Source organism: Triturus cristatus, chromosome 2_1, assembly GCF_964204655.1.
Source record: "Triturus cristatus chromosome 2_1, aTriCri1.1, whole genome shotgun sequence".
In the NCBI taxonomy this organism is placed as follows: Eukaryota; Metazoa; Chordata; class Amphibia; order Caudata; family Salamandridae; genus Triturus; species Triturus cristatus.
This window is the reverse complement of record NC_140581.1, coordinates 122,049,176-122,059,001: the sequence shown is the minus strand read 5'-3', so window position 1 is coordinate 122,059,001 and position 9,826 is coordinate 122,049,176.

Sequence of the window (9,826 nt, the reverse complement as noted above, 5' to 3'; positions counted from 1 at the left end):
GATGTAATGTGGAATGTTCATCTAAGAATTAGACAGTTGGAGAAGGGCTGAGCTCCTTGCTGGCTGCTCCTGGTGGGGCTGATTTACAACTAATCTACTGCGGAATACTACTGAACTTACATCTTGTAACCAACTTGAATAAATCTACTTGAAACTACATTCTGGATGTGGACTTGATTACTACACAGTCATGCGGGGGTGCCAAGTAAGCACTCTGTGTATGATAGTACTGGATTTGTTGCAGCCTCACATTGTGGGACACTTTCCAAGGATATTCGAGGAGTCTGTCCCACTCCTTGTCTGTGAGAGGGTGATCTAAATCAGCTTCCCAAAGGAGATTAAGTTTAGCCTAAGGAAGGGCGCGTAAAACATTTTGGGATTGAATGACCATGCGACCAGCCTGTGCCCATATCAAAGGGTCTGCATATAACTGTGTGATTGTGGTTCAGAGCTAGTGATGTGTCAGAGAGTATGCATTTGCGCTAATGCTGCCCTATGTATTAGGAAGAACCCGGGGGGAGGGGGTGGAGTTCAGTCATGTTGAGTAAAGAGTTTAAAGGCGTCAGTGCTCCATTATCGAATACATCTCCCAGCGTTGATAGCCCCGCTGCTTCCCATTGTGCCACTGTTTGACTGCCACTCCGTCAGTCGGGCAAAAAATGTTGCTAGGGGGTATGTTGGGGCATAGGAGATCGAGTTCTCAGGGTCAATGAGCGATCTTCTATGGCTATATTGTGCAACCTTTAAAAGGCAGGACCTGGTAAGTCGAGGTGGCATCGGTTATAGTATTCAGTGAGCTACATGAGTCACCTTTGACTGCAAGGTATGATGTGGCAGCTCATTGAGCTTCCATTCACTGACTAGTCGGTTAGCCATTGAGTTTGGGCCACCAGATAATACAAATCAAAATAAGTAAATCCCCTCCTGGCTAGCCCTGTGTGTCGCTTAAGAGTTGCTAGGAACACCCTTGGGTGCCATTCCAAATCAGGTCAACTAATAGGACATCAAGCTCTTTAAAGTACTTTCTGGGCAGAATACATGGGATGTTGCTGTAATAATAAAGAAGTTGAGCAACATTATTTTAGACAATTCTATTGGCGTGCAGCTGTGAGTGGAAGGGAGCGCCAGGAAGTCACTTGTGAACGGAGGGATCTCACCGTCTTGCTAGTATTCCTGTCTATTACATCTGCGTCTGAGTGATAAACCTGGACTCCCAGATATTTAGAGGTAGCGTGTTCCCATTTAGGAAGAATGGATGTGGTGGTATCCCAGACTAATGGCGTTATGCACCTTAATGGGTAGATGATGGTCTTGCCCCAATTCACCGCAAGTCAGGATAATTGGGCACTGGTGTTCTTGAATTACCTCCTCCATATTGTCTTCCACCCTCTGCATATACCACCACCACCACCACTTCCTCCTCCTCCTCCTCCTTCTTCTTCTTCTTCTTTTTCTTCTTTTTCTTCTTTTTCTTCTTCTTCTTCTTCTGCTTCTTCTTCTTCTTTTTCTTCTTTTTCTTCTTTTTCTTTTTTTTCTTTTTCTTTTTCTTCTTTTTCTTCTTTTTCTTTTTCTTTTTCTTCTTTTTCTTTTTCTTCTTTGTCTTTTTCTTTTTCTTCTTTTGCTTTTTCTTCTTTTGCTTTTGCTTTTGCTTTTGCTTTTGCTTCTGCTTCTTCTGCTGCTTCTTCTGCTGCTTCTTCTTCTGCTTCTGCTTCTTCTGCTGCTGCTTCTGCTTCTGCTGCTTCTGCTGCTTCTGCTTCTTCTGCTTCTGCTTCTTCTGCTTCTTCTGCTTCTTCTGCTTCTGCTTCTGCTTCTTCTTCTGATTCTGCTTCTTCTGCTGCTTCTGCTTCTGCTTCTGCTTCTGCTTCTTCTTCTGCTTCTTCTTCTGCTTCTTCTTCTGCTTCTGCTTCTGCTTCTTCTGCTTCTGCTTCTTCTGCTTCTGCTTCTTCTTCTTCTGCTGCTTCTTCTGCTGCTTCTTCTGCTGCTTCTTCTGCTGCTTCTGCTGCTTCTTCTGCTGCTTCTTCTTCTGCTTCTGCTTCTTTTTCTTCTTCTTCTTTTTCTTCTTCTTATTCTTCTTCTTTTTCTTCTTCTTCTTCTTTTTCTTCTTCTTCTTCTTCTTATTCTTCTTCTTTTTCTTCTTCTTCCCTAATATCCTATAGTCCGCATTTAATACATAAAGGGCACACTATGTTGTCTGGGGGCTTTCCCGGTTTCTGTGACTAGTACTTCACGAGTCATGGGTGGCTGCATCATTCTTTCAAGTGCCTCGTTGTACAGTGTAACCAGCTGGTCCTTCGAAGAGTTCTAGAATTAGAGGGGGCAGAGGGAGGGTGGGGTGGCGAGGGGGACGGTCCGCTCCTGGGACTTCCCAACACACCAGAGAAGACATGTTGTCCTTCACTTCTTGTGTAGATATAGGACGCCCAACGGCATTCACATTCTACTGTGTCACCTGTGGTAGTGGGATGTCTGCTAAGATCCGAGCATGTATCCTACCCAGGATCACGTCTCCTCAACACCACTGCTTGTAGGGTGCCTCATTGGGCCTCCTTATTTCTGAATCCTTGGTTTTGGGCACAGAAGTAATACACAAAATTGAGAAACGGCAATTGGAATACAAAATGTAATAAAACACAATTTACAGCAGTGGGGAAGACTGATAACCTATTTTTGTTAGAACTTCATAAATTAAAACAACAAAACCAAGGATTCAAAAAGAAGGAGGCCCAACGAGGCACCATACAAGCAGAGTTGTCGGGGAGACCTGATCCTAGATAGGATATGTGCGTGGATATTTAGCATTTAACTCTCTGGATCAGTGCTTAATTTGTAAAAAAAAAAAAAATAATAAGTGCCAGGGCTCTCGGCTAGAGCCCACCCCAACTTGAACTACCTATTGCCCCTGGTAGCACTGAATGACAGTACCTACGCAACTACTAACCATCACACTGCTACAGGTGTGACAATTCAGGCTGTTCGAGGCCCACAAAGCTATACAAATGGCTTGGGGGTAGGTATTATTTGTTTTTAATGGATATTGAATTAATAAACTGTTGTTCTGGCTATCTCGGAATTACACAAACAGGGCCACCAAGTGGCAGCTCTCATAAGTGCCGAGCTCCAGAAACCACAGGCTCAAATTAAGCACTGCTATGAATCAGAGGGTGTTACCCCGTAAGCATGTATTGAGTACAAAAAGGATTAACATACAAATTATATACACAAGTGCAAGGATCCATGGCATACATGCATTAGATGTCTCAAGATATCATCAATGGCTGAGTTGCCTCTTTGTCACAATTGGAAGATGTGTCTACAGTAATCTAGGACAGCTGTGTGGATGTTTCCTTCTGAATGACATAGTGTCCCGCTCTAGTCTATTATCCCTGTCAGTACAATCATTCGCCCTAGTCTATTATCCCTGTCAGTACAAACTCTCCCCCTAGGCTATTATCCCTGTCAGAACAATCTCTCGCCTATCTGAATTGGCCATCCACACATAGGGGCATATTTACAAGGTCTGGCGCATCTCTGCAAATCAGCAGGGATGCGCCAGAACACTTGCGACAGGCAAAACCACCTGTGCGCCACCACAGATGCGCCGCATTTAAAAAGCAAAACCAAAGGAAATGATGGACGGAGTGTTGAACATTGCAAGCACTCACCCCCAGTCAACTGATCTGGGTTTAATCCATCACCGTTCTTTAGCCCACTCTGCCACCCCAGTTCAGACATGGCCATATGCAAATCAGTCTGACCCTGTGCCTCATGGGAACAGTCCAGCCCGAACTGCCAAGCCATGTCTTCCCTGGACCGGAAACAAGCTTCCTAGGACCGGTTTCTGGCATTTCAGCCGTCTTCAGCCAGGCTTGCTTGAATCCAGTGGCAAAGTGAGCAAGGGACTCACGTCTGAGCATACCCTGCCAACTTATGGCGAACAAAGCAAAACCAAAGGAAATGATGGACGGAGTGTTGAACATTGCAAGCACTCACCCCCAGTCAACTGGTCTGGGTTTAATCCATCACCGTTCTTTAGCCCACTCTGCCACCCCAGTTCAGACATGGCCATATGCAAATCAGTCTGACCCTGTGCCTCATGGGAACAGTCCAGCCCGAACTGCCAAGCCATGTCTTCCCTGGACCGGAAACAAGCTTCCTAGGACCGGTTTCTAACATTTCAGCTGTCTTCAGCCAGGCTTGCATTTAAAAAGCGGCGTGCCGTGGCGCACGGATGGGCAGATGCATGTCGCATCCCCCGTCGTAAAGGCTGCACATTGCTGGAGTCGCGTTGCAAGCACAACGTGGCTCCAGCAAGGCTCGGGGGCGCCCTATGCCTAACATGCTGCGTCACTCCTTGCGCCTGCTTCAAGCAGGCGCAGGGTTTTGACACAGCATGGCCATAAAAGTGACTCAGTGAAATCTTGTAGATTTCACTGCGTCACGTTTACGAGGCGTACTGGCGAGGGAACGCCCACCCTGCGCTGTAACGCCCACATGAAACCTGACGCAGGGCTTTACAACGTGACGCATCTCTCTAGATGCGTCACGTTGTAAATAGGGCGCAACGTGGCGCAAGGTTTACGCCGCCGCTGCATCACAGAAGTGACGCAACGGTGGCGCAAATGAGGCGCAAGGGGCTTGTAAATCTGCCCCTAAGGGTTTACTGGACTTCTCTTCCTTCAGGTGTTGGTGGGCCGCATATGCTGCATAATCCATGCAATAGTGTTGTTCTACCAGGTATGCTATGGGGTTTATAGAGCGCTTGGCGACCCAGAGGCATCCCAGCGGAAAGAGAGAGAGAGGAAGTACATCAAGCCTAAGATCTAACGTAGGTAATCAAAAAAAGATCACTGTGGAAAGAGCCAGGTTTTAATAGCTTTGTGAAAACTCAGCTCATTGTTCAGATGCCTAATGGCCAAGGGGAGAGAATTCCAGAGCTGAGCAACATTAAATAGGCAGGTGTGTTCCTCCCTTACATCATGGAGGGTTGTAGCATAAGTGCTGTCTGAGGTGGCTTTTTTCTCTAGATCTCAAAGTTGTTCATCTAACATTGTAAGCTGTTGGCCTATCAGTAATCGAATCTCTACTAAGGTACATAATCAGTGGCCTCTGAGGGCCACTTTAAAGGTCTCCCATACCGTTAAATAAGTGTCTAAGTCCTCACTGACCTAGAAAAAATGGGTTATGTATATCCTCAACAATCAGTAAGACGCTATGTCCTCTTGTGGAAATGTACCCAAAAGTGAGCACACTGGTGCAGGGTCACCCTCTCGTCCACGGGTCAGAAGACGAACAAAAAGAGATCGGCACTGGAGTTGAAATAAAATAACAAGGTTATTTATCACTCATGAGTGGGACCACGTCCACACAACACTCAAGTGTTGTAGGAGGAGGTACACTGAGCTCACAAACCATCGTCCTTCTATACAGCTTTGTTGCAATGTAAGCATGTGGACAGAAATGGAAAGAACAAGTTTAGAAATAGCCATCAAAAAACAAGGGCAGATAGATGACTACGTGGTCAGCAAATATGGAGGGGGAGCAGGAATGCTTATGGCAGCAGAAAACAATCAACAGATAACATCTAAGACCAGGTGCACCGGCAGCTACAAACCCCCAGCACGTACATTGCTTAGCCATATCAGGAGGTCAACTAAAATAGATGACACAAGCAGAGTGAAAAGGCGAACAGCAGAGGACGAAAGAATTACGAAGGAAACAAAATGGACACCACAGCCAAAATGGCTGTTGCTTATGCTAATGTAAAATATTGCACGTTTTCCTCACTCTAAAGCTTCACATTGTCATCTCTATGTAGGGATAGGTGTGGTTCCTCTCTCCCATGATATTTTAAGTGGGAACAGGTTGTGGTTAGAAACAGACCTGCCTAGATACTCTGCCTTGAGGAGCCTCAGAGACCATAAGAGAACAGCAAATGATGCAGTCTAAGCGGGCATGGACGTCATGAACTGTTAAATAATATAAGAATTCCTGCAGTGTTGGGTGTTTGTAGTGCCAAATGTCCCAGTGATCCATACAATCCCGGAGGGCATTAGTCATCTTAAGTACCCGAGGAGCTGGGTAGGGGAGGGGGAGAGCGATCTGAATGTATATCTAGGATCCCATTAAAATCAACTCCTATTATGGCAAGGTGGTTGGGCCAATTATATATCAACAGGGAGAGGGATGAGTTAAAATCTTGCTTGCCACACATTCAGGACATAAATACTACCCTATAGCCTGCCATCAAGCCTTTGCCCGCCATTCTATGACATGCCTGCTGTTTGTGTCAATAATGTGATTACAGAGTTCAAAACAGTACATCTGGGCACTCCCAGATAAAGGAGACTCTTGCATCAGAGGAGAACCCAATGGCCACCACCTGCCCAATCTTGATACACCCTGCGGCCCATGTGCGTTTTCTGAACAGTGGAATGTGAACCCTTCTGAGCCTTAGAAAGGCGTGTACGGTATATCATTTAGATGCTCCAGATATTCCATGATAGAATCTTTCACATTTTCATCCCCTTCTTGTGTCCGTTTGAGAGGATTCCTGGACCTGCACAAGACCCTCCTCCCCATAGGTGACAGAGGAACTAGCCCATTGGTCGCCTACCCCGATGTGGCCAAACCACCCACCTCCCCTTTCCAGGCCAGGATCCAAACACACACTGCCCGAAACAAATCCCAACAACCAAACTGGTAACAGTAAAATGAAATTCGCGCATCTGCTGCATGAATCGGGTCAACAAGAGGCGTAAACCTACTGTGGCGTGGAGAAGTGGGGGAACTGTGGTCAGCAGGGATCCTTTGGAATGAGAAAGGACATCCTCACTGCCGGCATACCCTGCTGCATTTAACCCAGAGTGAACACCACCGGCCCAGTTTCAGTGGCATGTGCGGACTGCATTGAGCAGTGGTGCGATACAGATACAAAGGAAACATCTAGGTTATTCATCGATTACACAGCTGAGGGAGGCCTGGGGGAGCAAGCCTCCTAGTCCAGTAGTGAAGGGCTGGTTTAAGAGCAATCAAATCATATCATTGGCGCTATTTTTTTTTTTTTAGAGAAACCGCAGTGTGGGCTTAAATGGCTGCACCAGTATATTAGTTCCTATGAGTGTTTAAATCATAATGCTCCACTTTTCATAACCCCACTGCTATAGAAGTCAGACTATATGAGAAGAAAACTTCTCCTAGAATAGAGAAATAATGAAAAGGAGCATTTAATCAAATATAGTACATTTATAGATTATAAACAATATCAAATTCATGCGATTTGAAACAAAATTAAAGTGGGGGAGTCTTGAAATGTATTTTCTTCATATAATCTTTATTTTCATTTCCAAACAGAAGCATAAAGCCCAGCCATCATTGGCAGGTTGTGGTAGGACCATTAGTAGAAGGATGGACATCTTGCTTCTGCTGTCTGTGCCGGCGTTGAATCGTCGTGCGCTAGTGTGGTCAGAGGCGAAGGCAGTTTGGGTTTGTCCAAACCACACCACTGTGTCAATAGCTCCTGGTTGGGCAAGACAGACCTTCGCAATTGAGGGTGGCAAGAGGGACTGCCCCAGCGCACCCTCCTACGTCACCCAGAAGGACCTTTTTGAGGTCTAGCTGTCATTCCAGAGCCTGATTTCCCTTTGCAGCTTCATGTTGTTTGGCCCAGTCCAAAGCATCCTCAAAATCAGTTTTAAAAAAAGGAGCCTTAACCAGCTGTGAGCTTTAGTTTGCTGGGAATAGGAGGACTTTGCTGAGACGCATGCCACTGAGTTTGTGCTTAAACTCAGAGAAGCTGGCCCTACGCCTTTGTACTGCCATTGTGTAATCAGGAAAGATCATCACTTTTCCAAATCCCACTTTGAAATATCTGTCCTGGCACGATTGGGGGTTATTGTCCTCCATGCCCACTGGCAACCTCTATGATGCGGACATTGTTCTGCCTGGATCTCTCTTCAATGTCCTTGGCCCTCTCTTCTAGTAAGCACTCTTGCCTGGTGAGATCCTGCACCTGTTTTTGAAGATCAGAAGTCTGGGGATGGAGTTCCTATATGACTGTATCTGTGGTTCGAATTCTGTCATATAATTTCCACAAGTTGTCCCTTAGGAGGATAAAGTCTGCAGCCAGCCCAGCAACTTTATCATTAAGTGTTGTCTTGGTATCCAACACCGCCTCCAGGATCTTGTCAATTGTAGTTTGTGCTAGATCTACGACTTCTGATCTGCCCCCGGGAACCGAGTCCAGTAGCGGAGTCTCATTCACCACCAGAGAAGCAGTGCCGTAGCCAGTGGGTGTCGTCAGTTTAGCAGGGGCTCTAGATCTGCTCATCCTGAGAGAGCCAAATAAATGCCACCCACCTCAACCAGCCAGTCATGTGGCAGTAGTAGTGGGGTTTATGCTATGCTGGTGGCACAAGCAGCTGGTATGTGGCACATAATATTCAGAAGAGTACACTGCCGTTAGTCGCCATCCGGTAGGATGCGATAGAGGAACCAACGGGGACTCAGAGCCTCCTGGCCAGTATTGCTTAATCACATGGCATCCCAACCGAGTGAGGGGCCTTCCTCACCTGCAACAGGTATCAATTTGCGTCACACACATGTCCTCACCTGGCATCCCAGTGTGGAAGGGGCAACAGTGCCCCACTCTGTCACTGAAGGGGGGGCTCCTGCTCCACTGGTGGTGTCTCCAAAGGCGCACAGGGAGGAGGCGTCCAGTCTGGGCAGTTCCAGGCGCTGCAAGCAAAATCATCCGTGCCCTGGACCCTCAACTGCTGCCAAGTTTACAATTGTGTGTGCAGTCAAGTGATTGTACACAAATTATCTTCCTCTGCCCAAATGCCCTCGGGTCGCTGCATTCTCCTTTCTTCAAGGTCAGGCCACAGGTTTGCCCAGCCTGCACCCTAGCTTAACCAGGCCTCCTTGTGGCTCAGCAACTCCGCTCGAAAATGGGGACCCCCCATAGTCTAGCGCCCTACTTTGATATCTAGGGCCACCTTAGGGTGTTGCCGGGGCCAAAGGTTGCAGTGTCACTCCTCCCCCACAGGTAGGGTGAACAACCATCCGTAACTCGGACAGTCCGTAATTTCGGCCGTCTGTCCATTGTCCGTGAAGGATTCTTTAACGGACGCCATTTGTCCATAATTTTAACCGGGCACCGGTCGCACCACCCTAAATGCGGCACAGCTTCCACCCACCTCCCTGCTTGACTCCGATGCTGTTGAGATCGGGTGCAACAGACTCCGATGCAGCACCAAAGCTCAGATACCCAGCAGCATTGCACAGCGGGATGGCAACCCTCACACCTTCCGCCCTTGATGAGCTGTTAAGAGGTGCTTGAAGGTCACTGAGAGGGAGGGGCTGCAGCTTCAGGGGCAGGGGCATCTATTCAGATGCAAACAGCCCTGAATGCGTCATGTCTCTGCAATTTAGAGGGGCCTCGCACATTCCCTTTCTGCCCAGGGCCCCAAACACCCTAGAACCGGCCCTGATTACACCAGGCAGCACGTGGTTCTCTTCACAGAGCTTAATTACTGTCACTAAATTGTAAGCAAACCTCTGTTCTTAAAACATGCAGTCTATAATGTAATAAAATAAAGAAATGGCACAATCGCACCCACACTGATTAACAAAGTATGGAGGACAATCAGTTAAATCAGTTCTCTTGGAGTATCTCCTTTAAGTACTGTACATCACAGTGGGGGTTGGCAAAACTAATATTTTGGAAAGAGAGCCTGTCTTCTCGTTGTCTTGTCCAGGAGGGGGTGAGGAGCCCTACCCCACCCTGGAAGAGACCAAGATGATACTAGAATAACGCATGCCCACCCCT